Here is a 26,849-nt window from a genome sequence, read left to right on the forward strand (position 1 = left end):
TTGTTATTTTATCTTATATCTCACTGATTATGATCAGTTAAAATAAAATTCACTGTAAAACCAGTAATCGCTAATTTGTTTGTTTACCGCTACGATTGCTATCTCTTCCGTTTTATTTAGTTTTAGTCATAAGAATTATATAAAGTTTGCAAAGAGCGACAGATAAAATTAAAAATATTACCTCGATTTAATTTCAGATATTAAATCGATCTCATGAGTCGGACAAATAAATGTCTGGCGACTTAATGAAAATTATTCGTTCGTTATCTACTTAAAATAACAAGTTCAATATGCATTTAATATAAATAAAATAAAATTTTTAATGTAATAAATTTAGTAAATATAAATAAAATTTTTAATTTTATATGAAATAGATAGAGAGATGAATTGTAGTTTAATATTACTGACAATAACTGATTGAAACAGTCAAAATTATTAACTGATTCTTTCAATAAAATATCGCTGATTTACAGTGCTGTACTTGTAATTAGTAACTATTAACTGTTTTTCAGTGATAATACACTGATTCACTTTTAGAGAGTACAAATATATTTATCGAAGAATTAAAATTAAATGCTGTAAAAAATTTGAAAAGAGGTATCTAGATAGATGTTATTCTTCTTGAAAAGTAATACCCCCATTATGTTTCATATAATTTTATTTGCCGTATTTTCTCCGATATTTTTCAATTTCTTAATTTCCTTTAAAGCTACCTGTATACACGCCACACCCGCTCCGGGAATTACAAACTTGCCTTTCTCTCTCTTTCTCCGTATTTCCATTTCTCCCGCGTCTCCGTCTTTGCAACGCATTACCGTAATTGCGTAGTTTTCAACGGGATTATTACTCTGCCCGAGTTTTCCTTCTCTTCCGGAAGTCTCCTACGATCGTTACGCGCGTAGGTACGCGTGACGGTTGTCGGAGACCGCAATAATAGCGGTCACACACCATCATAGATGCCGTTCCTCGATGGGGGACGGGGATTTGTTCGCAACGATAATCTCCTCTTCACTATCCAAGAGACCCAACATGTTTTCAATCGGTTCTCGATTTTATAAGAGCAATTCGAATCGATCCGTTACGAGAGACCCGCATTTGCCAGAACACTGTTATTGGCAACATTAATATGCACCATTATCATTGATAATATATTACTGATTGTGTATACGGTATATATATGCGATATCACCGATTGTAATTTCTCGTAATTATTTATACATCTGATTATATCATAATCATTTACATATTAATTATAATTAATGCATTTAATGATTAATGCCATGTTTAGGAATTGGAAGTAAAATAATGAATGCTTTATATTTTAATTGATATATAAGATATTGATAAAAGAGAAATCATTGATATAAAATAAAATATATATATATTTTTAAGATTATAAAGTTTGGAAAAATTTAAATTAATACGTATTTGTGATAAGCAATGTGTGTTTAAAAAGATACATTTGAGGATACATTTTCTTGATATAAGATGTAAAGACATATTATGAATAAGAAAAAGCAACATTTTTGACCTATAAAATTAAAAATGAGGAATAAAATTTTTATCTCTCTCTCTCTCTCTCTCTATGTGTGTGTGTGTGTGTGTGTGTGACAGAGAAATTTATTTACATCCGTTATTTTCATGTAATTCTAAATAATTTCAATTAATTTGAGAGATTTTAATTTAAAAATACACCATTATATTTTGCGCGTTAATATTATAAAATTAAACGTGTACAGTTTTAGTGTTTATTCAAACTTTTCAATTTAAAAATGGAAACTTGTAGTTGATCCAACTCATAAAATAATATTGATTGTTATAAAATAAAACCGGTTTTATAATCATCATTTTATATCCCTCTTACTTTGATTGTTTACGCGGAGGAGAATAAATATTTTGCATTACGTTTTACATTTTATACAGCTTCATTCATCTCGCGAATATTATTTATTTAGCGAATTTTGCGGTGCGAGACGAGCACTCGGTGCTTCTTTTTTTTTTATTTTATAACAATCGTGAATAATTCATAGGTCCGAAGCACAGTGGTGAGATTATTCTTTTTTCTCCCACTCGTGTATACTAGTTTGGAGAGGAATTTTAAGCGGCTTTAGCACAAAACTGCGGATTTTCATCCCGAGATACTTTTCGATCTTGAAACGACCCATTGTCGATCTTGGAGCGCGTCAGGCAAATCACGATCGGTGTCAAGGATTTCCACCGGAAAACCGATTGTCTCGACTAAGCCTAACCGGCGTGGAAAAAGTGCCGACATAGTTTTTTTCCTCAATACTGACGCCTTGTGTCGCCTTGTATACGAGACGTTGGTAGGGAGACGAGAAAAATCTTTGAAGAAACGAAGGCCGACCTTCGAGCACGAGCAGTCTCGTGGAATTTGCATGATCGTAAGTCTCTCGAGATCCCTGGAAATTAGGCCGAAATTTATACGCGTCTTGCTCCTTTGTTTTTTTAATATGACGGAACAAAAAAAAAAGAAACGGGGTTCGCCTTGCGCGCTTTAATCTGCACGCGAGGAGAGGAAACAGGACAGCGTAACTAAGTGGTTCGGAACATGTTTAACATTTAACTCCTTATACTGATCTGTTAAAAAAAAAATATTCCTTTTATGCCGCAATCTTTTTTTGACACATTAGCACGCAATTCAAAAAATCATCCAGTGTCAACAATTTCAGAGATAACATTTTAAAATTATTCAGCTGTTTAGTCGCATCTTTTTTCACATTTCTTCCCCTTGACATGTAAATGCACATATGTTTCTTTCTCGTAAAGTTGCGTATATATAATTTTGATTTGAATGAAAAATTGGACCTGGTAAATATTAATGAACGTTAAACGCGTTGATGGTAAAAAGTGCAGCTTATTTTGCATTCGCCTCCCTCCCCTAATTATTACGTCACCGGGAGGACGCCGAAAGCTTAGATCGTCCAGGGAACGTTGCACGCAACGCGCACATAAGAATCGGGCGCTACGTCATTACACGGTTCCACCTACTGACAGATTGCTTGCGTAGCCAGCACGGGCACCTGCTGTTCCATTTTTCCCGCCGATTCGCGCCGGGAACTATCATTTTCTTAACGATACCGAGCGGTACGTCGGAAATGGTATAGGGATGACCTTCCGCTGAACGTTCGATATTTCGAAAACGGCGAACCGACGCTCGATGGTCGATTCATGAGAGACACGATGGGCTTTGCCCCATGATATTATCGGCTGTAAGAACGGGGTATACAAGAGAATAGATAGTCAAATGGCAGATGGGAAAGGATATCGGTGTTTTATCATCCATTAGGATAAGATTCCGTTTCGATCTAAGCGCCTATTTCGTATGAAAGAATCGTTCAATCTTCGCATTTTCTTATTATTGAGCAGGATTGATAGGATCAAAGTCTTTCAACGTTTTTGTTTCTATAATGTTTCCAATGTTTTTTGTTTCAGGTGTTGGCCTTTCACGTGGATTGGGATATTCGCATAGCATTCAATCATCTTCTGCTGCTTCGGTTCGTATTAACTTTTTCATTTTTTATTCTTAACGCGACGTCGATCGCGACGATATTAATGAAGAATATTGTAATTATCAAATTTTAATATTTTCTCAAGCAATTATTTGTACAAGTTTGTTTTCAAAAGATTTTCATTATTTATTTAAGATTGATATAAAATTAATATGAAAATTAATATAAAACGTTAAATAAAAATGTAAACTACATAAATTAAATGATACAATTTTAAATACGCTTCTGAAAAATAAAATAATATTGGAAAATAATATTGTATAATCGAGAACGCTCAGAAATTACAATGTTCTCAATTAATGCCATCGATTTATTAGCATCAATTAAAATTTGCTATGGATTAAATTGACGTGTAATGATAATTTAATATTCTCCAATTATATCGTCCAATGTTACGATGAGTTTTGTAAAACTACGCTTAAGGTAACGCAGAGGCGAGTTAGAAAACACTAGAGGTAGCGAAATCAAGATATTTCAATATCAAGCTTTAACATCGATGTTCCGACTTGGTGGGCGATAACTAGCGATCGTTCCCGGTGTTAAGCATCGATATCAACTATACACGCTCTCCCCTTTCATTCTATCTCCCGCGAGATAGCCGCAAGCTTCTCTCGGCACGGTTCGATTCCCCCCTAAATAATAATGTCTAGACGTCTTTACGCCTCGTCCTCGTGCGACGAATAGCTCTCGTGGTGAGAATAAAATTGGTCGTTTACGATAAACTCTGGACTTTCTTTCTCTCCTGCCCTATTCCCTCACGCGTGTATCGCCTTTCTCAGAAACAAGCGATTCATTATTCCTCCGAATGAAACGTGAGGAGAATTTACGGTTTTACGGTGCGACGACAGAAGCCGATAAAAGACAGAGGAGGGAAAGAGAGAGAGGGAGATGGACTTGAGTAGGTGCCTTTTTCGACGAACTGTTTAACACGCGTCGAATAAGCTCGTAACGTGAGCGAGGTGGCCAGACGATTTAATATATAAGGTATTTCACATGCTTTTTCGTTTAGCATTTAATCAATATCGAATTGGGTTTTCATAATACTTTCTCGTAGTATTTGAAATGACACTAAAAATCATAGGCGATTTTTTAGATTAAATTAAATTAATTTTTTAAATTAAAAAAATTTCGTCCGATCGACCAAACTTTATTTCTTAATTGAGTCGAAGCAAATCTTATCGCAGAGGAACTTCGCATTCGAGGTTGATCGACCTTATCACGGAGGAACTTCACATTCGAGGTCGATCGATCAGGGAATGGAAATTTGGAAATTGGAAAAAGATTTGACAAATAATGATGTGATTCTCCTCGATGTTCCTCGCTACAGAAAAAGTAATCAAGGAATATATCATATAACGGAAGAGAGAAGAGATAGAAATACGAGATACCGATTCTATCTTCGACTCGTAAAATTAGATATTTTATTTTCAGAAAAACGTCCATTATTCGCTCATAACTTGAATTTTATGTGCATTCCAATGATACAAACACAAGTTACATTATGGTCATTCAAAATTTTTACATTCCACGAGAGAAGGAACGATTAGCGGTCTTTATATTGTAACATCTCATATTCTTACGTCTTCTTTTAGAATGCTTTTCGATTAGTCCGGGTCACCCTACGTGCATGCACATGTATTTGGGGCGATGTGTACACGTGGACATGCGTACGGCCTGCCTTCCGCTTTCCGATTGGCCATCATGGGGCTGCCATCGATTTTTCTCATGCGTATGTATCAAGATATGTAAATACGGCTCGTACTATACACAACGCCTTGGCATTGTATCGTCGCTTGATACGAGGAAAGAGATCGTGAATTAGAGGGGAGGACTAACGTGTTCATCCGAAACATACGTGTCCAACGCGACTCGTTTATATTTAAATGAACGGTTGATTTTATATTGTACCTTGAGCACGTCTTTTTTCTGAAGGCGCATCTCCTGGATGGATCCTGCGGTGCGCTTTCGATATACATGCATAGGATACAAAAAACGACTACCGGCCCTCGGAGTTTGAACGCGGTGTGAAAGACAGAGAGAGGACATTTTCATCCGCGCGAGGCTGGACAAGAGTATTGTAACGCGCTTGAGCCAGCGCTCTCTTTTTCTGTTGGCTTTTGATTCACGATAAAGCCCAGAGAGCTCGGCAAGTCAAGCTAAACATTTAAATATTGAACGTTCGCCTCCCACGTGCCCGTTGGGGCGTAACTATCACGAGTTATTTTCGAAATTAACTCGCGGTACGCAAATCCGCTTCAAAAGTGCTTCTTTTTATCCTAAGTAAAAAACGAGTCATTTATTATTCAAATGTCGAGTGTATGATTATTCATTGTGTTGATAAATTTATCTTGATTATGAATAATAAATGCGTGTGTGGAATATATATTTAAAACAAATTTTTTTTTAATTCTTCTCACGCCGAGACCTCCCAAGTTAATACTCTTACTATCTGTATATTTTAATTAAATTAAAACATGTAAATTGTTAATAGAAAATTTTTATATTTTTACTCGCGGCACCATTATTTGCGCGATATCTATCGTTTTGTTTCCTTCATCAAGTTGCTCGCCAAAGTTGTTACGTGAGTGAGCGAAGCAAGTTTAATTCGATGCGAGATAGATGGAACGTAACTAAAAACAAGCGCGAGAGACGTGGAGATTTAATACAGATGCTAAAAAATGGCTTCCCTTCCAGGCCGGATCATCGGAGAATTGTTGGCCTGACAAGTAAAATTTTCAAATTGACGTGCAACAGTTCGGGCGTGCTAACGCGGTATTGTAGTCGCGAATACAATTGTCAAAGACAATTGCGTCGCGGGCGAGAACGACGATTGATTTATCGACGACATTACAATTCGAGAAATTATTTGACTCGAGCGTTCTGGCGCGCGGTTGGTGGAGGTGGTTGGTACCACCGATGCCGTTCAAGTTGCGAGTGTCGAGATAGATGGGAAATTTATCAGAAGATTCAATTGTAGGAGGCGCCGTCGCGTTGATCGGGCTATCAATTTTAAACGCAATCCGTGCGATATAGATTCGAGGAATCGAATTCGAAACTCTGCCGACTTTAACCCAATATTTACACCGCCGTCCATTTATTAACGTTTCTAAATTGCGCGCTCATTATACGTTCTTTTCTGGCACAACAGCGATATTTTTCTCGGAGATTTTTCGAATCGATATCGCCGACATTTGAAGAATATTACTTCAATTACGCGTCGTGTCACGGTAAGATTCATTAATCTAATAAAAAATGGAGATTTTTTTCACACAAAGGCGTATAATTTCATAAACAAAATTTGTAAAGCGATGCAAATTGGTTTTAGATAAAAAAAATCCTTGTACCTTTTTTTCTAATACATACAGAAATAAGAAAATAGAAAAAGAGAATAATCTACTATCTATTTTTAAAACTGGACAAAATTAAGTTCACTTATATTTTACAAAAGAGATATAAAACTATGATGAATATCCTTGGCACTCGTATCGAATATCCAGTCTATAATTTATAGGAATCCCCGGCAAATGTCCAATGAGCTCGCCGAAAATCCGCACATAAATCAATCTATAATAAAACAACTAGCGTTGCACATTTGTGAGATAAACGTTTTTTTTCCCTTTTATTTTTGTCATAAACTACCTTAATACTCAGAAATGCGCTATGGATGCATATATGATTTCGTACATGGTTGTGCTTTCTTCATGACTGTGGAAGTGGTTAATGTAGTGTTTATCGTCATCTCGGAAATTAATTAGCCTTTGAAGTCAAAGACACTATACCCTACATTATTGAATCGATTATAGTCCGTTACCTCAGCAGCGTAGCAATTATATGACGGGTCGCTTGGATTCATTAACGAAGGACCTTTGCGAAACGTTGTTTGATAATCAAGCTGTTTGTTCAAAAACTTTTAACTACCTTTCATATACAGGTTAAAGATATATATATATTTGCTATGACAATACAAGATTTTATATTCTCTTTAATGACTTTGACTAAAAATGACTTTCTTTTTATGAAAATTTAAAGGACATGTAATTAAAGTAATATTTAATATAAAAAAATGTGTGTGTAAGATTTTTAAGATTTAAATTCTACATGTTTAAAAATAGATAATCTGCCGAGTTATTTTTTTAAATTATTTTTAAATCAAATTTATTTTAGAATCTGGATTAAAACTTAAAATGTTTAACTTAGTGTTATTTAATATTAAAAATTTTTAACTGATTGCAAAACATGGTTGAAAAGATTCTTTTTAAGGAAAAATTATCTTTAATATTGAAAAATACTAGTAAAAATTATTGAGGTAGATCTTATGAAACATCCTTTAAATATTTTCATTTTCGAATATATCTTGTCTTTTTTTAAAACATTTCTACCACTATTATTGATGACATATTTTAATATATAATTTGCCATTATAAAAGAAAATATACAATTATTTGTCGAATAATATGGGATACATGTATACCTATCTCATGGATGGTTGAATAATACATTCGGTCTTTTCAAAAATAGAATAGGTATATTCGATGTTTTATTTCCACATTTTAGGAAAAATAATTCTCTACCAACGAAGTTATTCACTTCCTCTCTCTCTTTCTCTCGCTTTTGTATGTATAATGCATTCTCAAACCGCGACAAAATACGCATCCCCCTGTACACGTTTCGCTCAACAACAGCTTCTTCGATTATGTAAACGGTGCGATAAATTACATGGGGTGTTTGTCATCTCAACATGACATGGCAAGGAACGAGATAGATACGCGATTAGCTCCTCAGCTCGCGAGTCTCTTTGCAAATCTCGAGAGGATTCTCTGTCATGTTCGCCTACAACATGACATGCATATACATACAGAAAGAGAAAGAGAGAGGAAAAGAGAAAGAGATGATACTTTTAATTAAAGTAAACCTGAATATTTACATAAGATTTAAAAATATAACTTTTTAACTTAAATTTTATTTCTTTCAATCTCAGAAGAATTAATTTTTTAATTTAAAAATAACCTTTCTATTTTTAATCAAATGAAATTCTATCAAATATGAGTAGAAAAACATATAATTATAAAGTAAGTGTCTAGATTTAAAATAATGATACAATTTGCAGAGAGAAAATATTTTAGAGAATGGAAATAATATTTCGAGATTACTTGTAGCTAATAATTGTTTATTGCAATACACAATTTCTTTTAAAAAAGAAAAAATTAAATACATTTTAAAATTCCCAAAAATTAAGGATAACTTCTGTCAAGTTTTTAGAAAAGTAAGTTAGACTCTCGTATAGAATCATTCAGGTTATTAACGCTGCAGTTAGTTTTAAAAGACCTTACTTTAGGATAGTGAATAAGTGGCGACGAAGGGGCAAACGACGCTAATCGCTCTTCTTAACATAGAGTTCCTAGTGCGTTTATTTCAAGAGACAGCAACGAGGAGACAGAGGGTGACGCATGGAGCCGGCATTGTTCTACCTACTCGAGGCTTGACGACACGTCTAGGATGACTAAGTCGGCGCGGGTACACTTTCACCTGTAGGTCCCTTTTATATTCAAGAGGAGCCGCGGACCGAAAGAGTGAGGAAGGGAGGACGGGGGAATCCGAATAATCTGAAAAATACATCGAACATCTCCCTCGAGAAAAACCGTCTGGATACTGACGCATACCTCTAGTAGTAACTCTAATTTCTTTCTTACAAACGATGCTCAAGCGATTTAGTGATTATGGTGTTTAGAATTATTGCTTTGAATATTTCTGACAGCTGGAAATTCTTTTGGGAATCTTCCCGAAAAATACATTAAGAAACCTAAAAGTTTTGAAATCTTTAGAGTCTCGAGTCTTGAGGTATTAGCCTCTATGAAAGTATTAATATATTAATTAATATATTAATATATTAATTAATGTATCAATTAAAGAAGAATGCGATTATATTAATTTTATCAATGAAATTAATTGTATAATATCAATCGAATTACTCAAATAGGCGTTTGACAGCTGTCAAGCGCAAGGTCGCCATTACGTTACACGCAAATGTATATCCGAGTAAATGTATTACCGTCTTGATCGGACACGATAAATGTATTTATCGTAATTATACGCGAGAACAATAACGTTTCATCGAGCAAAAATTGATAAATGTTTCAATAATTATTTCAGTGTCAAAAATCTCTCAATTGATCCGAGGAATTTTAGAACGCAATTAACGCTAAGTATAGTGAAAGTTCACGACGCTATCTGTGATTAAGTTACACGGGAGATAATTTTAATGTCGATTTAATTCGAGCGCTATCGCGTGTTCTTATCTATGAAATTTTCAAAAGGAACGTGCTCGAGACTTTTCGAGAAATCCCACTTGTGACTAATATTCCAAATGATTCGTCGTATTTCTAAAACGACTCGGGACGCTCGTTAGTCCATGCATACCGCATACGTAGAAACGACGACGAGCAAGAAGAAGCAGACGGAGCCTTAGCGTATAGCGCTGCGAATGGGTCTTTAATTCGTGTCGAGGGACCATCGAAGTCTCGTTCCGACGACCGGACGTCTTTTCTCGTAGCTCGGGGGACCGCGAGCAAGAGACGCTCGCACCGGTCGAGCACCGAGCGAGCGATCATGATATAGCAAATGTTTGAAATGACTTCTAACAAGGGAAGGATCCCGGCGGGTTGTGTACACACATAGACATTCACGTATATGCACTTGTACACGCGCACCTGTGTGCGCGCGCCTGGGTACCTTGATTGAGGGACGATGCAAAGGTCTGAAAGGCCAACGAAAGGGTAGACGTAGGAAACGAGAGAGATAGAGATAGACAGGTAGATAGATAGATGGACAGACGCAGATAGCGAGGGAGAGAGGCAGAAAATAGAGATAGAGAAAACGAGAAAAAATGTAGATGGGAGACTCGTTGGTTTTTAATTGCTCTCTCTTTGATTGTATTTCCTTTTGCGACTGAATAGTCCACTCCAGGATCCACCGCGGCCTTTGACGGTCACGTATCGTGATTAGTGTCAAGTGGTCTTCGCGCTTGATCCGTACAGCCACATTTTCATATGGGTAGCAGGTAGACGAGACGTAGAATGTGGGTGGCGGCGCGACGAGTATTAAAAATCCTGGCCTCTATCAAAAGGAAAAGCGCGATGGTTCTCGCATGAGCGAGCGATTTGCGTCTTATGAGCGAGCCACGTCAAAGTTCAGAAAATTCTCGATATTTTTGCCTTTGAATCTGCAAGAACGGATAAAATCGTTTCGCTCGAAGCGATATACCTCTTTACGCGAAGCCCAGGGTTGCGTTAAAAAGCGCGGAAATCGTTCCTCTAGTTATTTTCGCTCGCTGTTAAAGCTGCGATAGCGACGTGGAATCGGACAAGACCTCGAGCATTTTTATTCTCCGTTTTTATTCACCAATTTTTGCAACAGGATACAATGGCACAATAATACCGATGTAATAGTAATGATATAATGATACACGTTCTCTGTACAATAGCTTGCGTAGCGCTTGACATACTAAATCCTTATACTAATGCAGAAATGTGGATGTGCGGTATTTCAAAAATAATGCACGAAACCATTTCTTGAAGTTGTAAGCCGGGAAAATAGTTTCTCTCCCGACGAGAGCACGCTATCGATTTTGCAATAAGCTATAAAGTATAATCGCTCCCACGGCACTACTTACATAAAGCTACTGACATAAAATTTTTGGGAACTAGATACTACATACGCAGAAACAAACAAGTAATATCAGCGCTCCGAAAAGAAAATGCCAAGTCCAGCCGCTTCGTCGAATGCAAATCCCGCGATATAGGCGGAAATATTTAATAAAGAATTGCGTTGCACAAAGCAGGCGTAGTCTGACCTCTTTAAATTATGCTCGATGCTGATACGAGCTTTTTCCCTTTCTCTGTGACTTCATTAAATTTTGCAGTCGCGATAAAATGCATCGTACGCTTCTCTCTCTCTCTTTCTCTCTCTTTCTCTGGGCGCGATCGGTCCGGTAGGTAATGAGAGAGAGAGAGAGAGAGGGAAGGAATAAGGACACGCGCGCTGAAGACGTATTCGCGAGGAGGACGAAAGTAGGAAACGAATTACGACGAAGTGGCACTACGTCGAATTGATGCGGGATGAGAGAAAACGTAATTATATGCGCGGCGCAGTCGAGTCGTAGCGATCGGGATGGAGACTGTCCCTCTCTCTCCCTCCCTCCCTCCCTCCCTCCCTCCCTCTCTCACTCTCTCTCTCTCTCTCTCTCTCTCTCTCTCTCTCTCTCTCGATGCCCGACTCTGTATTATCCCGAGTCTAATCAATTGTCAGCGTGGGTAAACTACCGTTTGCGATTACGCTTGACGGCGCGATTCGTCAATGAGAAACTTTCCAGAGCTCGATTCCCTTATATTCCTGCTTCTCTACGGAGGTTCTTTAAATTTCACGACGGATCGTGACTATCTCATCTCCGGAAGGATCTCTCAAAGGTATTGAACGATACCGTGACTGCACGTCGACGCAACTACCCACAGCATAAAAATTTTAGGGCAAGTTCGAGCACCCGATAACTCCGAGAGTGGATTAAGCTAGTAATTTGTAAGACACGCCTTAAGTAAAGTTTCACATTCAAAGTGGATATTATTGATCTAATCCATTCTAGTTTCGAGGTCTCGCGTCATCGCGCATGTCCAAAATCTGCCGTGCGTTTCAATTTTTAATATTTTCAATTTATTTCACAGTGTAATTTGTAAGATCAAAATATCACGTAAGTTAGAGTGAAAAATAAAATTAAAGGCTTCCATTTGAAAAAAAAATGCTGATCATCTTCGTCAATGTAAATTTCTCTCCTTTTTCTTCGTTCGAAAAATTGAATTTAATATTGAATTTCATGTCATTTTCTTGATTAATTTCGACCAATTGAAGTGATATCGATATTTTTTCCTCGCAATTTCTATCGTATATTTACTTACTCTTGCTTTATATACTTTTTCATTCATAGTTTTACAGCGGATAAAAATTTTTAACGATGCAAGACATTTGAAAGATAAATAATTATTCTGAATTGATCAGATTTACGTTGACAAAGAAGATTGGTGTTTTTCAAATAAAAAATTAAGTCGAATTATTTCCTTCTTTTTTTCCGCGTTATTACTTTTCAATAAAATATTTAAAAACTTTTTGTTTATCTGCCTTCTAATATGAGACTTTTTTTAAATTTCTATCGCAAGGCATAGATGTGATGAGATGTTAAATATTTCAAACACTCTGTATACATAATACATTTATTAAATAAATATTGCAATCAGTGTAGTAAAATATCAGTGTCGTAAAATGTCAAAACTTGAATTGTTCAATCCGCATCAGAATCCTATGAATCCGATGGATTTATGCTGGCTGGAGGTACGGTCACTCTTGAATACACAATTTCAAAATTCCGTTCACACCGAGTTCGTTCACACGGGTTTGCTCGCCCGCACAGCATAAACGCACCTCTGCGCTATGCGGAATACGCGAAGAACGAAGTGAAACGTAATCGCACGCTTCGATGCTCGCGGGAAGATTGCTCCGATGAGAGAGACGAGGACAGAGGAAGAGAGAGAGAAAGAATGCGGCAGGCGGGTTACACGATTACGCTCGTAGAGAGTATTGCATCGCGGTACAAAATTAACGAGAGAGATTAAGTAGCCGCAAGTGAAGCGAAACATTGTTTCCATAAACGAGCAAAGAGACGCGAAAGGCGGGAGCTCGAGAGAGGGGAATAGAGAGGGAGAGAGAAAGAGAGAGATCTCTTGGATTTCGACATTCGTCAAATTCGACGCGGACATCACAAATTGAAGCTGGAACAGACACGAGCGAGCAAGCGGCGCGGAAGTGATGGAAATCGCTGGAAATACGTGTAAGAATGTAGGATCGCGCGAGAAAAAGCGAGGGAATCCTTAGAAGAAACGAGGAGGTAAGACGGAAATTTTTCAGGAATTTATCGCGTACGGTCGCGCGCCGCTCGAACTTTCCATAAATTATACTTTCAGATCGATTTTTCTCGCGTATCGAACAAGCACTAAAGGCCGAATGCTATTATTCGTATTCTTCTCGTATTGAAAGTTACGTCAGTTACGTAAGCGAGGAAGAGGAGCGCGAAGCTCGATCTTTGATCGTCTTTATGCGATGGCGCGTTCAATTAATCGCCAATCCCGTTGCGATGCTAAAATGTTGCCGCTTGCCAAACCACTGTAATCATTACTGCAACGATCGCGGTAATTTACTAATCTATTTACGCCAATGCCAAATACAATCCCAATAATTTATCGATATCGGGCGCCCGCTTCGTGCTCGATAAATCTTTCAGGTTGCCAATACGCGCGATTTTCGCGTCGCTGCAAAATGAAATGCAAGAATCATCGTGTCTGAATCAAGAGGGTATACGAAACCCCCATACATTTCCGCCCGTACACGTCGTATATTTCACGTCGACGCCTCGAAAATCCCTTCCCGACTATTTCGTTTGATATCGCAAATCGTATGGTACACGGTTCTCCGGCAAATTTGCAGAGCTGGAAAAGATAGCCGCAAGATCAGAATATGGTATGTCGATTTTATAAAGCGGGACAAATCGATAAGCGACAAGCTTGATGGAAATTGTATAGCGACAATTATTTTATTTTATTTCATTTTATCGCCTTTTTCATCAGGATCTTTAAAAACAAGAAAAGATTTATAAATAAATATTAAAGCAAGGTTTACATTAATTTTTATCAATTAGTTTTCAATTTGCATCGTTTTAAATAGAATCAAATTAACTCGATGATCATTTATAAACTAGAAACTTAATTAGAAATCACGCTAGAGATTGATATAGGTACGTGAAATGTGAAAATTCGAGATTTGCCACAAGTTCTTGTAGAGTAAACATAAAGAGCAAATCAAGATTTCGGATCTTCGAGAGTTGTTCAAGAATTTGGTTTTCAAGTAATGACGAATATTGTGAGTAATTAGCAAATTTGATTAATACTATTTCATGATGTCAAAGTTGGTTATAACATTGCAGAAACGTAAATTTGAAAAGGAATAATGAAAGAGATCTTAATATAAGAAAAAAATAAACATCGATATGCAAATTTAAGGATGTTTTGTACCTATTTTCAAAATATTGAGAATTTAATGAAAATTGTACAGAATGTCCTTACATATGTTTAGAATTTTCAGTACAATTTTTAAATCGATTCATTAAAGCGTTCACAAGTTATAAGGATTTTAATTCGCATCGAATTAACATGTGTTCTTATGGGAAACGTAATAACGTATAACCACGTCGATTCAAATGACAAAAATACATGGAAATAACATTCAGAATTTGTTTAAAATTTGCAAAAGTTTAGAGGAAATATTTGATCAAATAATATTATACAAGTACTAACTGGTTAAAAAAATATTAAATATAATTCAGTGAAGTTAGCCATGTATCTGTCACAAGGCGAAATTCTCTGTCAAAAGTTAATCATTTCGATCAACAAAATTCGGAATATTTCAGTAAAAACGCAATAAATATAAAAAAATACACACTGTAGCTAAGATCAAATCATCAAATCGTAATATTCCACACAATTTCTTCATCAAAATACGCAAAAAGGATATTCGTCAATATTGATTTTCAGTTACTTTTTGCTGGGATTGTACATACAAAGCATCCTTGATATAAAATATGAAAGAATAACGTAAGAAACAAGTGAGAAAATGTTATTTAATTAAAAAAGTAACAAATTAGATATTTATTTATAATCCGACTTTGGAAGGCCGATAAATTATTGCTGAACGTAAATTAATCCTGGTTGATTAAAATGACGGGAAACGTAATCATACTGGTGTATGCGGAGGTTGCCAAGCGGTAGGAAAGGAGCTCACAGGTCAATCCGCCGCTGCGTTCTTCATCAGCAACTTCAACGTTAATGCATCGAAGATATAGGCGAGTGGGGATCGATAGTGCGGCGTAAATCTCCCACGTAAATACACACGACCGAGTTAGCTGCCGACCCGAACGAGCGAACGAGTATGAATTTCGAATAGGATATCTCGAATTTTCGCACGATCGACGTATTTCGGCTTTTATCGTGCCACCCAGTAGTTCCAGTTACCATTTCGTACGCGTAACAATTATACACGACGTATATATAGGATAAAACGTAGATAATGAAGCGTAAAAAGACTCGTGAATCTTTCACGACGACCGGTCACTGGGTCAAATTCTATAGTGGCCTAGACACGACGGCGTGAAATATCACATTGGTTACGGTAATCTTTAAAAATCTTTAAAGGTTTCTATGGAGACTGAAACACAGGATATTGGCACAAAGAAGAGTAAGAAAGATCGAAACTGGGTCTGCGTGCCCGCCCTTTCGGCACACAGACCCATTTTTGCTCCTTCTTTGACAAAGAGAGGAAAAAAGGACATGCAAAATGCTAGAAACCCGCGCGAAAAGAACACACAGGATATTCCAGAAATTGAATGATAGATGGACATATGACGTTAGGTCTCATGAATTTTCCGCACCGACCTTTCTCGGTGAAAATATCGCGACACTTCGATATTGCACTTTATATATTTATATATGTGATGCCATGAAATGAACTTTGTTATTAAAAATAAAAATTAAATTTATACATTCATATCAATATACAGTTAATTATTATTCAAAAAAATGTAGATTTAATTCCGTAAATATAAAAATGATCGAATGCATCCTACCATTTGTCGTTTCTTCGTTTAGTCTGTACTTTAACCCTCTAATTAATTTTTCGTCTCGATGCACGATTTCCGCCTTCTCGTTAGTTACCTAATCATCTCATTATTTTTCTGGTACAGCGTCCAAACGAGCGAGCCTTCGACGCGGTTCTCGAGCAGAATCGCTCGAGGAGAGTTGGAGCGAGACGAGCTCGGACGATGATATTTGCGCGCGTTTATCGCGATAGACAATCCTCTCGGAGACGGATTATGTCGTTAAATCGTTGGCGGTCGGTCGACTGGACTGATCGGGAGGGAGGACGGTCGAGTTAAGAAAATTTAGTGGCTGCCAACTTTATTAGGCGCGATTATATTAGGCCGCACGGCAGTGATTTATTCAGTCGCTCGCTCCGGCCTGGTCGATTACGTACGCACGCATGTTGTGTGCGTGCGGGCCCGGGACGTGCCATATGGCGAGGAACGCGGTAAATCATTCCTTGTTAACCGTACGCGGACTTTAAGCTCGTTATAAAGCGAAGTTCAAACTTTTTAAGTATGCAAAATGCTCGCGAGCAAAAAGGCGTCGCGTCGCGCAGCATCCTCGCTACCGATACAACTATGACGATGATCGGCTGCTGCTGCTGCTACTGCTACCCTCTTCCTCTTCTTGCGGGCTTCTCGAACCGAACGATACTTTGTCGAGCGCACTTTTCAACTTCTTAAGCCGTTTGCAAACTCCCCCGCGTTATTTACGGATGTACGTGTTAACGAGCACCCTGTAATTCATATCGCCGTGAAATCCGCTCGATCTAACGAGAAAAGTATTTTTTATCTAATTGTATGAAAATGATCCTCTCACGCTTTGTTTTTGTTTAAGATGGGGAAAATGGAACAAATTAAAAAGATGTTTTTGATAAATTTATTTATTATTTATTCACTGAGAAAAAATGTGGTTGCGTTAATTAGAATTCCGGTAGATTCAATCAGTATGTCTGTTGGAAAATGGACGAACCAGAATTCTTGTAGGAATTACCAGATGAATCTGATTAATCTCTTCCTGTTAAATTTATCAAATTTTCTGGTTAATAATACTAAACTCCCCAGCACCAAGTCGTCTCAAATTTTTTCCATCTAATCTCAAAAGCCTGTTTAATATTCTGAATTCCAACACGATTATTGGATAAATTCAATCTAGATTATTGAATAAATTATTTTAAATTCAGTTTGTTCGAAATTAAACTGATAAACAGTGATGCAAGAAGAGGATGCAGCTCAAACATACACAATCAGAGAGTTAGCGTCCTCTTTCTGGACTACTGCTCGTAAGAAAAAAATACTTTGGATTTAACGTTAATACTAGTTCTTTATATACATTTCATGACAAATATTGAATACAAGTTAAGTTAAGAGTTGCTCGCCGCCTAGTGGCAAGCAGAGAAGTTGATGCAACAAGAAATTTTATAGATTTAACCAGAAAATATTAATCAAATCCTTATAGTAAAATCTATTAAACATTCTAGTTATAAAAAATTGTGTCTTATGATAACTAGAAATTCTTATTTAATTTAACCAAAATGCCTTCATATACGTCTTGTTGGTACAATCAAACGATTTTTCTCAGTGTTTATAATTATTTATTATTTATTTATAATTTTAATATAAATTGAGATACATATTTTCAAATTTGAAATACATTTATAATATTTTAATTATTATTTTATAAAATAGTTTATACAATGATTCACTGATGATTCACTGATGATTCAAATGAGTAATAAATACTAATTAAATAATACAACTCCGAAACGTTAGTTAACAAAGCGAACGTGAAATAAGATTTGCATGAAAGCATTGTGTCAGCAATGCCAAAATATTTTTGGCACATTACCAAGGGATTTCCAACGTTTGCCAACACGATTGCATTACATTGTAAATGTAGAGAATTTCTCTGTTATGTTCTTATACACCAATAGTATGAATCTTTATACGAGAAAATAGATGTACTACATTTCCGTCTTCGATTCCGTCCACGTATTTGATTATCGACATGCATGTTCTCTTTAAATGCGCAAGAACGTGACAATATTTGTCAATATTCTACAGAGATAGGCTCGCTGAAAAGTTGGAGCGTTTCAGGTATGCAAACCGATGAATTCAGCAGTCGTTAAATCGATTATCGTACTTTTTATGCGTATAACTTATAGGTTAATCGATTAAAAAAAAGTCCCACACAGCGTGCAGCGTTTGAGAAGCAAAGAGAAGCAAAAGGCGAGGCAATTAAACATTCCAGTGAAAGAATTGCAAAAATGACGAAGAAACGGTTAAGAAGATTTTTTTTTATCGGTCGTATAAAGCGATACAACTCCAGAATTAAAAAATGATAACCTTTCCACTTTCTTCTTGCCGTTTTCTTTTCCTTTAGCCCGCCTAAGATCGATATAAATACCTTATCGGTATCGCTCCTGTAATATAGCAGTAATGAGTAAAACATCGATATCATCCTCCTTTATTCGCGGGTTAATTGGTGAGCGATGCAGACGAGGTTCTACGATACTCCCGTCATTCCCGTTGATCCAACGTTCTCTTCCTCCTTCGACCTACGCTTAACGGAACGAGGAAGGATCGAAGGAGATATCCTCCGTGCGTTGCTACGGCATCTATAATGAGCGGCGAAAGGGAGGAGAGAACGTCGATTGCAAATCTCGATGCTGAATAATCGGGATCCTTCTCGCTTGCCTTCTTCTCATTGCGCCTCCTTCCTCTTCCTCGGAGTCGATATCCACCTGCCGGACAGCATACCGTGGCCTATCGCCCGTAGGCCTCTCGTTTTTAGTACCGAGGCAGACGCACGCGAAGCTTGTGATTTTACGCTCTTAAAAGCCTGCCTTGAATACCTATTGGCGCTAGCCCTCTCTTTCTTTCGTGATTTCCGGTCTCTCCAACCGATGCTGAATACACACGTCTCTCTTTTTTAACTATAACGCTATAAAATATTTTCCATTGAGAGGCTTCGATAAATGGATTCCGGGACACATCGGAATCCATTTCTTCTCGCGCGCAAATACTTTCTATTTTTTATTTAACTTTTTTAATTTTCAGATATCGTGATTATTACATATTTTAACATTTTATCGATATAAATTGGGTCAAATTGTACTGAAATAAACACAAAGGAATGTAATTTATACCATAGGAAATGAGATAATTTATTATTTATAAATATTGAAAAATATAAAATAAACTTTTCATGTCGTACAGACAGTTTAATTTTCATTAAAACTAATATTGTAGATTGTGAAAAATTAATAATAATTTTTCTCTCTTTTAAATGCGCACTCACAGTCCATTTTTTCGAAAGTCTTGTATGAAAAAATTTTATTTAATATTTTTGAATTTTTATACGAGCAGTTGCACGTTTTTTTTATATCATATGCATATATCGCTATTAAAATGTGTAAAAATTACATTTAAAAAAGAGGAAAAAACACGTGTTTCGTAGGCGCGAATTATTCATAAATATAGCAAAATCGCGGAATGTTATTTTCTGCACTCGATACATTTGCTTATACGAAATGATAAATTCTCTTTAAGAAAAGGGAGACTCACTCCCTCCGCGCATAATTTTATATTCCGCGTTGCTTAACAGGCATTTATGCGCGAGATTTGCCGTGACACCCCGTATAGTTCCTTTAGGACGCGCACAAAGGATCGTGACGAATTTCAGAACGGAGCGTGTCAATTCGAGAGACGGACTCATCTTTTCCGGTGCTCGGGATCGTCTCGCGCGGTTGTTGCTGCGAACGCTGTAATTATTATGACGCGCGTATAACACGGAGAGAATTCAGGCTCCCCGTTCTCTCTCTCTCTCTCTCTTCTACTGTAGCTTTGTACGGCTAATTATCATTCGTGCACGACGCTTGACTCGACGGTCTCGCCCTGACTGACGCTAACGAGTCGCGCTCTCCATCCTAAGTGGAAGCGCGCTCTCCTCGCGTGTATCAAAGCATTCCGCTGTAATTATCGAGATCATCCGTCGTCGACTAATCATCGACAGTAGCGAGGCCACCGCGACACCGGTAATCGAAGGAACAATTTGCCACGCCATAAATCGAATATATCTGTCACTGACTCGTCGCGAACGCTCATCTCTACGATAATTATTCGTATAATCTCTCTGCTCCGTCTGCTAATGTAAAAGAGAAGGATATTTCACTGCACCATCATGATCATCGATTCTCCGGAAAATCGGAAATATCTGAGACACTGAGGAAATTTTCTTTCTCGCTAAAAAATCGAATTTTTAATGAATCGTCTACATCTTTCCAATTTTTCGTTCAATTGTATTTACTTGTTCAGAAAATTAAAGTTTCAGATTGTTATTGTTTTTCCGAGTCATAATTTAATGTTTTGATATTTTAACTATTTATTTTTCTCTCCCTGTCTCCCTTGCATGAAAAAAAAAACACGCAGCATTTAAGTTTACGCGCGCTTTTACGAGAAATTGAATTGTACTTATTTCCCTTTTAAAACTCCGACAGTTATTGATGAACCAAGAGGATCCTTCCACTTAAGGGCTAAATTAACATCGTTGAAACTGCGGAGAAAGTCATCTTCGCTTTTAGGCCACAGGGTCGGGATCGAGAGAATTTCTTCGAGTTGCTTTGCTCTCGTCGTCAAAAGGAAGTCTCCCCGTACGAAATTGCGGGACAATCTGAGGTAGAAAGTTTTTCGCAGCTTTATTCTTCGCTCTTTTCTCTTCTTTTTTTTTTCTCGCAACGCTTTTATGCGATGCGCGATCGATGAAACGAAAAGTTCTCCTATGAGCGGTTAAGAGCGACGCATAACTTATCCAAAGGGCGATAAGACCGGTTCCTCAACCGCGCGCATTATCATACAGCCTCGTTACGTATGCGGAAGAATATTGCATGAAACATTCATAGATATATATGGGAATAAACAAAGCTTTTTTTTCCCTCGCTCCGCGACTCGTCGAGTTCTCGTTCACGAGAACGGCCGCGTCGCGCTATACAACACTTGGCGAAAAACCCGTAGCCAGACGCCCCGCGCTTGTTTTTCCGTCGGGATAAAATGTATAAAGAGCTTTAGCGCGCATGATCAAAGCCGGCCGGGGAAAAAGCAACCTGGAAAATACACTTTTTTAATTAAATTGCGTTGAAACCCTTTTGAGGAAGTTAGGAGTCTCGGTGTTCATTCTCTCTCCTGCCTTTCCCTCTCTCAACCCACTCTTTTTCTTTTGCGCTCATCTAGTTTTATTTATCTATATAACGCGCGCACACACACACACACACACACACACACACACACACGCAGCGTGCGCATACGATGGACGTGGAGTAAATTAAAAGCGGAAAAAAAATATCAAGATAGATACGCGCGACCAACAATCAATGGTGTTTCGAGGAGAAAGCGATAATACGTTGATACGCTTTATAACGATCATTACGTTCAACGTCCACTCGACACAAGATCTCCGTTAAAGTCTCGTATTATTTCAAGGGCGTTGAACATTAAATCCTCTCACGTCCGTTTTTTCCGATATTTAAGATAGTATCGTTTTATACCCGCGAATATCTCTCTCTCCGATTGTGCCTCCGAAGCTCTCTATTTTCGTTTATCGGGCACGAAATAATTCGTGTCGAGCTTTTTAAGAATTAACACTTATTTGCGGCGAAATGGAATTATGGTTAACTAATTTAAAAAATCACTACGAAAAATTCTCTCCGCGTAATCAAACATAATGTTGTTTGACTATCGTCAACAAACTTTTTTGCTTACGAGTGGGCTTAAAAATTAGTTTGAAAATTTTCGATAACAGCAATTTAATAATGTATATTTAATGTATATTTACATTATAAAGCGATTTGATCCGACGAGTGTACTTCATCTCCCGCAAATTAATAATTAACGTGCAGTAATAAAGTTTATACTTTTCCTCAAATATTTCCCTATCAAATTTTGCCCTTTGCCCTCAATTAGGGAAACACACGTATGAACAAGCGTTGGATATACAAATTCTCATAACTGTTCTTCTATAAAAATCATAATTTTTTTCCCCCGCAAAGATGGACGCGTCCTCGCACGACCGTCGATAAGCTCTCGGACGGAGGTGCAGTGAATTAGATTTGGAAATCGGAAATGCGCGTTAGAGGGCCGGCCTTTGTACGCATTTAATGCAATCCACTGTAGAGAATCGAGTGAACTTCTCCGCCCGCCACTTGTTCCTGTGTACATGGCCGGGTGCATCGATGAAAGACTCGAACTGGGGCTCGCTCGAAACGTGTTGGCGTATATAGTCCCTCGCCGAGCGAGACAAAGACGCGCGCGTCGCGAATTGCTCGGAGCGAAATATACAGGAATGCGTTACAAAGTGCACGCGCGAGCGAGCGAGCGAGCGCATGCCGAGCGCGCATCTCCAATCGCATCTCCCCGCTCTCGTAAACCGCCATTTGAACCCGTCCGCGAGTAAAGGAGGTGCCCTCGTGGGTTCGACGTTGCAACTTTCCTGAGTTTCATCGAGAGAGAGAGAGAGAGAGAGAGAGAGAGAGAGAGAGAGAGAGAGAGAGAGAGAGAGATGGACCGCGGTAACACACAAAGAGAGATCGAGATGAAATCGGTGGAGTTTCGATGAATATTCAGCTGCCGCGAAATACAGGTGAAAATGATACCGATCGAGGCGCGAAAATTTTCCGAGCTATATTTTTTCCTATCCCTTCAGTATCGGATAATAACGAACTCGTCGGATTTCGCGACGATTCGAGAATCGTGCTGAGAAAATTAAGGATGTTTTGTATTTATTTTCAAAATATTGAGAATTTAATGAAAATTGTATGTCCTTACATATGTTTAGAATCTTGGTAGTACAATTTTTAAATCGATTCACTAAAGCGTTCACAAGTTGTAAGGATTTTAATTTGCACCGAATTAACATGTGTTCTTATGGGAAATGTATAACCACGTCGATTCAAATGACAAAAACACATGGAAATAATATTCAGAATTTGTTTAAAATTTGCAAAAGTTTAGATACAGAGGAAATATTCGATCAAATAATATTATACAAGTATTAACTGATTAAAAAGATATTAAATATAATTGAATGAAGTTAGCCATGTATCTGACAGAAGGCGAAATTCTCTGCCAAACGTTAATTATATCGATTAACAAAATTCGGAATATTTCAGTAAAAATGTAATAAATATTAAAAAATACATCTCTGCGCTGTAGCTAAGATCAAATCATCAAATCGTAATATTCCACACAATTTCTCATATTCAAAATACACCACAAGTGGATATATTCGTCAATATTAATTTCAGCTACTTTTTGCTGGGATTGTACATACATACAAAGCATCCTTAAGCGAGAAAGTTATATCAGATTCAAAGAAAACGCGATTTTTTTAAAAAACCAGAGTTTTACTATAAATTACACCGTATAATTTCAGAAATGGAATTTTTTAAGTATATCTTAATGATGCGTATGATGTATGTATTCATCCTTAATATTTTGGATAACATTTTTATAGTTGTATTAAGAAAGAGAGGGAGGGAGAGAGGAAGATGTGTATATTACATATTTTATATATGTAGGATGAAGGTGCGTATTTTCGCTACAATCTTGAAGAAGTTGATCCAATTCCGTGAGATAAGCGAAAACGTAGTGTCGTTTATCTTGCTCGAGATGAGAAATACATGATTTACACCATTGTTTCGCTCGAAGCAGCGGTTCTTTTATCGCTCATAACTACCATGTGATAACACAAGCCTCGGCACGATGCTCGATATAATACCGTTCATCCGGCAATGATGAGTCATTTGTGCGGACGCATGTGTGCACGTGTGTTTCATATCTGCCTGCTTCTTCTCCAACTCGAAAAGCGCAGGAGGGAAAGAGCGGCGGAATCGGAATTGCTCGGTCTCTTTGCTCCGGTCTCGAAGAAATTAAAACTTGCCCTGCGCATCCGCGGGGGAGGATATCGAAGATCGTGTAAGTTGTTGCACCGCCATCGAAGTTGCTGCGGCCAAAGACGAGCCCCGCACAGAGTTCGGGGGCGGGGGAGGGGAGCGGCTTGGTCTCTGTTCGGCCGAGTATAGATTAGGGGGTGGAAGGACGTCGTTGGTGGTGATGGTCGTGAGGAAGACGGAAGAATCCCCCGGAGGAATTTAACGCATGGATGAAGCCGTACACGAAGAGGAGGAAAAAGAGACATGCACGTGTACCTGACACGTGCACACGTGCGTTCACCTGTGTGCGCGACGTAAAGTAAATAAGTTCTCTCTGTCTTATTCCTATTCGGGCCGTAGTAGTCTCTCTTGCCCCTCTCTCTCTCTTTTCTTTTTCCTCCATCTTCCTCCCTGCCTCTCCGATGCACATACATACGCGCGCTCACGTGCCCCAGGGGCAGGTTTCGAAACTTCTAAGCGGATTTCGTCTCGCTCGCCCGAGAACGGAACGAAGGTAATACGGGCCGTCAATCTTGCCTCGTGTAAAATTGGGTATTATACTCGCTATGCCATATTGTGTACCGATACGCGCGGGGAAGCACCTACGGTCGGCACGCGAATGCAATCCAGGTGCATCCCGTCAGGCCGGCTGAACTTTTTCATCGTTCGCGTGTCGAAAGTGCTGATGTTCAATCGCACGTCGAATACACGTTTCGAGGCTCGAGAATTAGTACGTCTTCCTCGACATTGGGACCGAACGTTCTCACGACTCTAAGTGACTGGGTTGTCGAACTTTGCATGGGTTTCTAATATACAGCAAGGCCATGGATGAAATCCAGGATTCTGGATAACGTGTTGAAAAATTGAAGAATAAATTTATATATCTATAGACACACGAGACATTGATTTAAAACGTGGAAAAGTCTTCCAACTTTTTATTTTTTTATAAGACTTGTAATTATTAATAAATCTCTCTTTGACGCGTTTTTTTTTTAATAAATTCAATTTTTAATAGCGTCTTAAATAAAAACTTCAAAATTAATTTACAAATCCTATGATTTTGAAATAGTTTAATTCGATACTGACAAATTTATATGAATTACGTGTTGTAGGAAGAATTTATCTCATTGTTGGAAATGAGTTAATTCCTCCTATCTTCGTTTGATGTAACTATTTCTATGTATATAGCAGCTAAGGATTCAGATTATCACGAGTGTTACAATTGTTCCTTGTTACATAATCGGCCGCGAACTCCTCTGCCTGGAAGCACTTAATTTCCGTAAGTAAGATCTCTCGTGCGGAGGTCATTAGTCGTATTCGTGTTAAAGCTTCGCAGTTTGTCGAGTGTTTATTATATCTGTAACAATAACTGACTTGTCTATAAAACATTAGCCTACTTTGTAAAACATTAGTCATACTGGTTTTCTTATCGAGGAACTTGTGTGTCTCTGAATTTGTCTTAAATTTGTATTTTAAAGAGCGCAGATTATAATTACAAAGTTATAGAAAACTTTACAATGTATAATATTTATTTGTTAGAAACATGGATTTAGTGAATTAAAGGAATTAGAAATATATATATTATTTTTAATGAATTATATAAATGTAGAATACGTATGAAAGTTTTATACACAATCTTAATCAATTATTTATTATCTGTTTAAAAATACAAATAATACTAAGTTATCGGAAATATATGTATATTATATGTATATATAACATTTTAAATATATCCGATTAAATATCTTCAACTACTTCGATTACTTGATATTATTTGTATTTGCAGATAGATAATAGATATCATATTTTATGATAATCGAAAAACTTTCTCTAAATCATTTTAATTAAAAATATAAGTTTATATATAAAATATATATATAAATTTTGTAATTAGATGTCAATTTTTAACTTTCATCTCGATGAATATATAAACAGTTTATCATGTTATAAATTTATTAAAAAGATGTTTGATTTTAAAATAGATTAAAGCTCATTTTAAAGGTAAAAAATTAACAATGAAACGCGCGAATTACGTTAGATTGCTTGATTTATTTGAAAGAATCTCTACAGTGTATTTTATTAAATAATAAAATTACAACCATAACATTTTTAATATAAAGATAAAAATATAGTACACATTTTTTATTATTGCAATATAAAAAATAAGACTCAAGTCTAACTAATCAAAGATATTTATTATAAAAATATGGACAATGATGAGTTTTATTTCAATTTTATTATTATTACATTCTCGAAAAATACAAGTAAATCATTTAACGAATCTGTAATTGTAAACGGAAAATAAATAAAGGAGTGCTTATCTTCTTAAAGATACTCCAAAGGAACCTCAGTGTGAATGCAGCCCTAGATAGCTCTTTTGGTTTCATATCTTTCGACCGCGTTATCCGCTCATTGGGATCAGTATAGTCCTTCTAGATTCGTACCTGATCCACTGATCGTGTAGATTAAATGTAGTCTTTGAAAATGTTTTGCTTCAATTGCTTTTACCAACCTTTTTCGCTCATTGATTTATTTAATACATTCTGTCTCCTTTGCTTCCTGTTAATTCTTAATCGTTCCAAATATCGGCTATGTTCTTGATAAATCAATTTTTTTTTCCTAATGATATAAAAAATACACATATTGATCAAAAAATACATATAC

At 37.1% G+C, this 26,849-nt stretch overlaps 1 protein-coding gene across 2 annotated transcripts in view; it reads left to right on the top strand.

The window, feature by feature from the left end:
- Nucleotides 1-26,849, top strand: part of LOC105253030 — a 130,674-nt gene that overhangs the window by 44,780 nt on the left and 59,045 nt on the right. For both annotated transcript variants that reach the window (XM_011260773.3, XM_011260775.3), the window contains exon 2: nucleotides 3,454-3,515. The gene's annotated coding sequence lies outside the window, so the exon portion shown is untranslated. The remainder of the gene's footprint in view (nucleotides 1-3,453; nucleotides 3,516-26,849) is intronic.

Source organism: Camponotus floridanus, unplaced genomic scaffold (assembly GCF_003227725.1).
Source record: "Camponotus floridanus strain SB8 unplaced genomic scaffold, Cflo_v7.5 scaffold4, whole genome shotgun sequence".
In the NCBI taxonomy this organism is placed as follows: Eukaryota; Metazoa; Arthropoda; class Insecta; order Hymenoptera; family Formicidae; genus Camponotus; species Camponotus floridanus.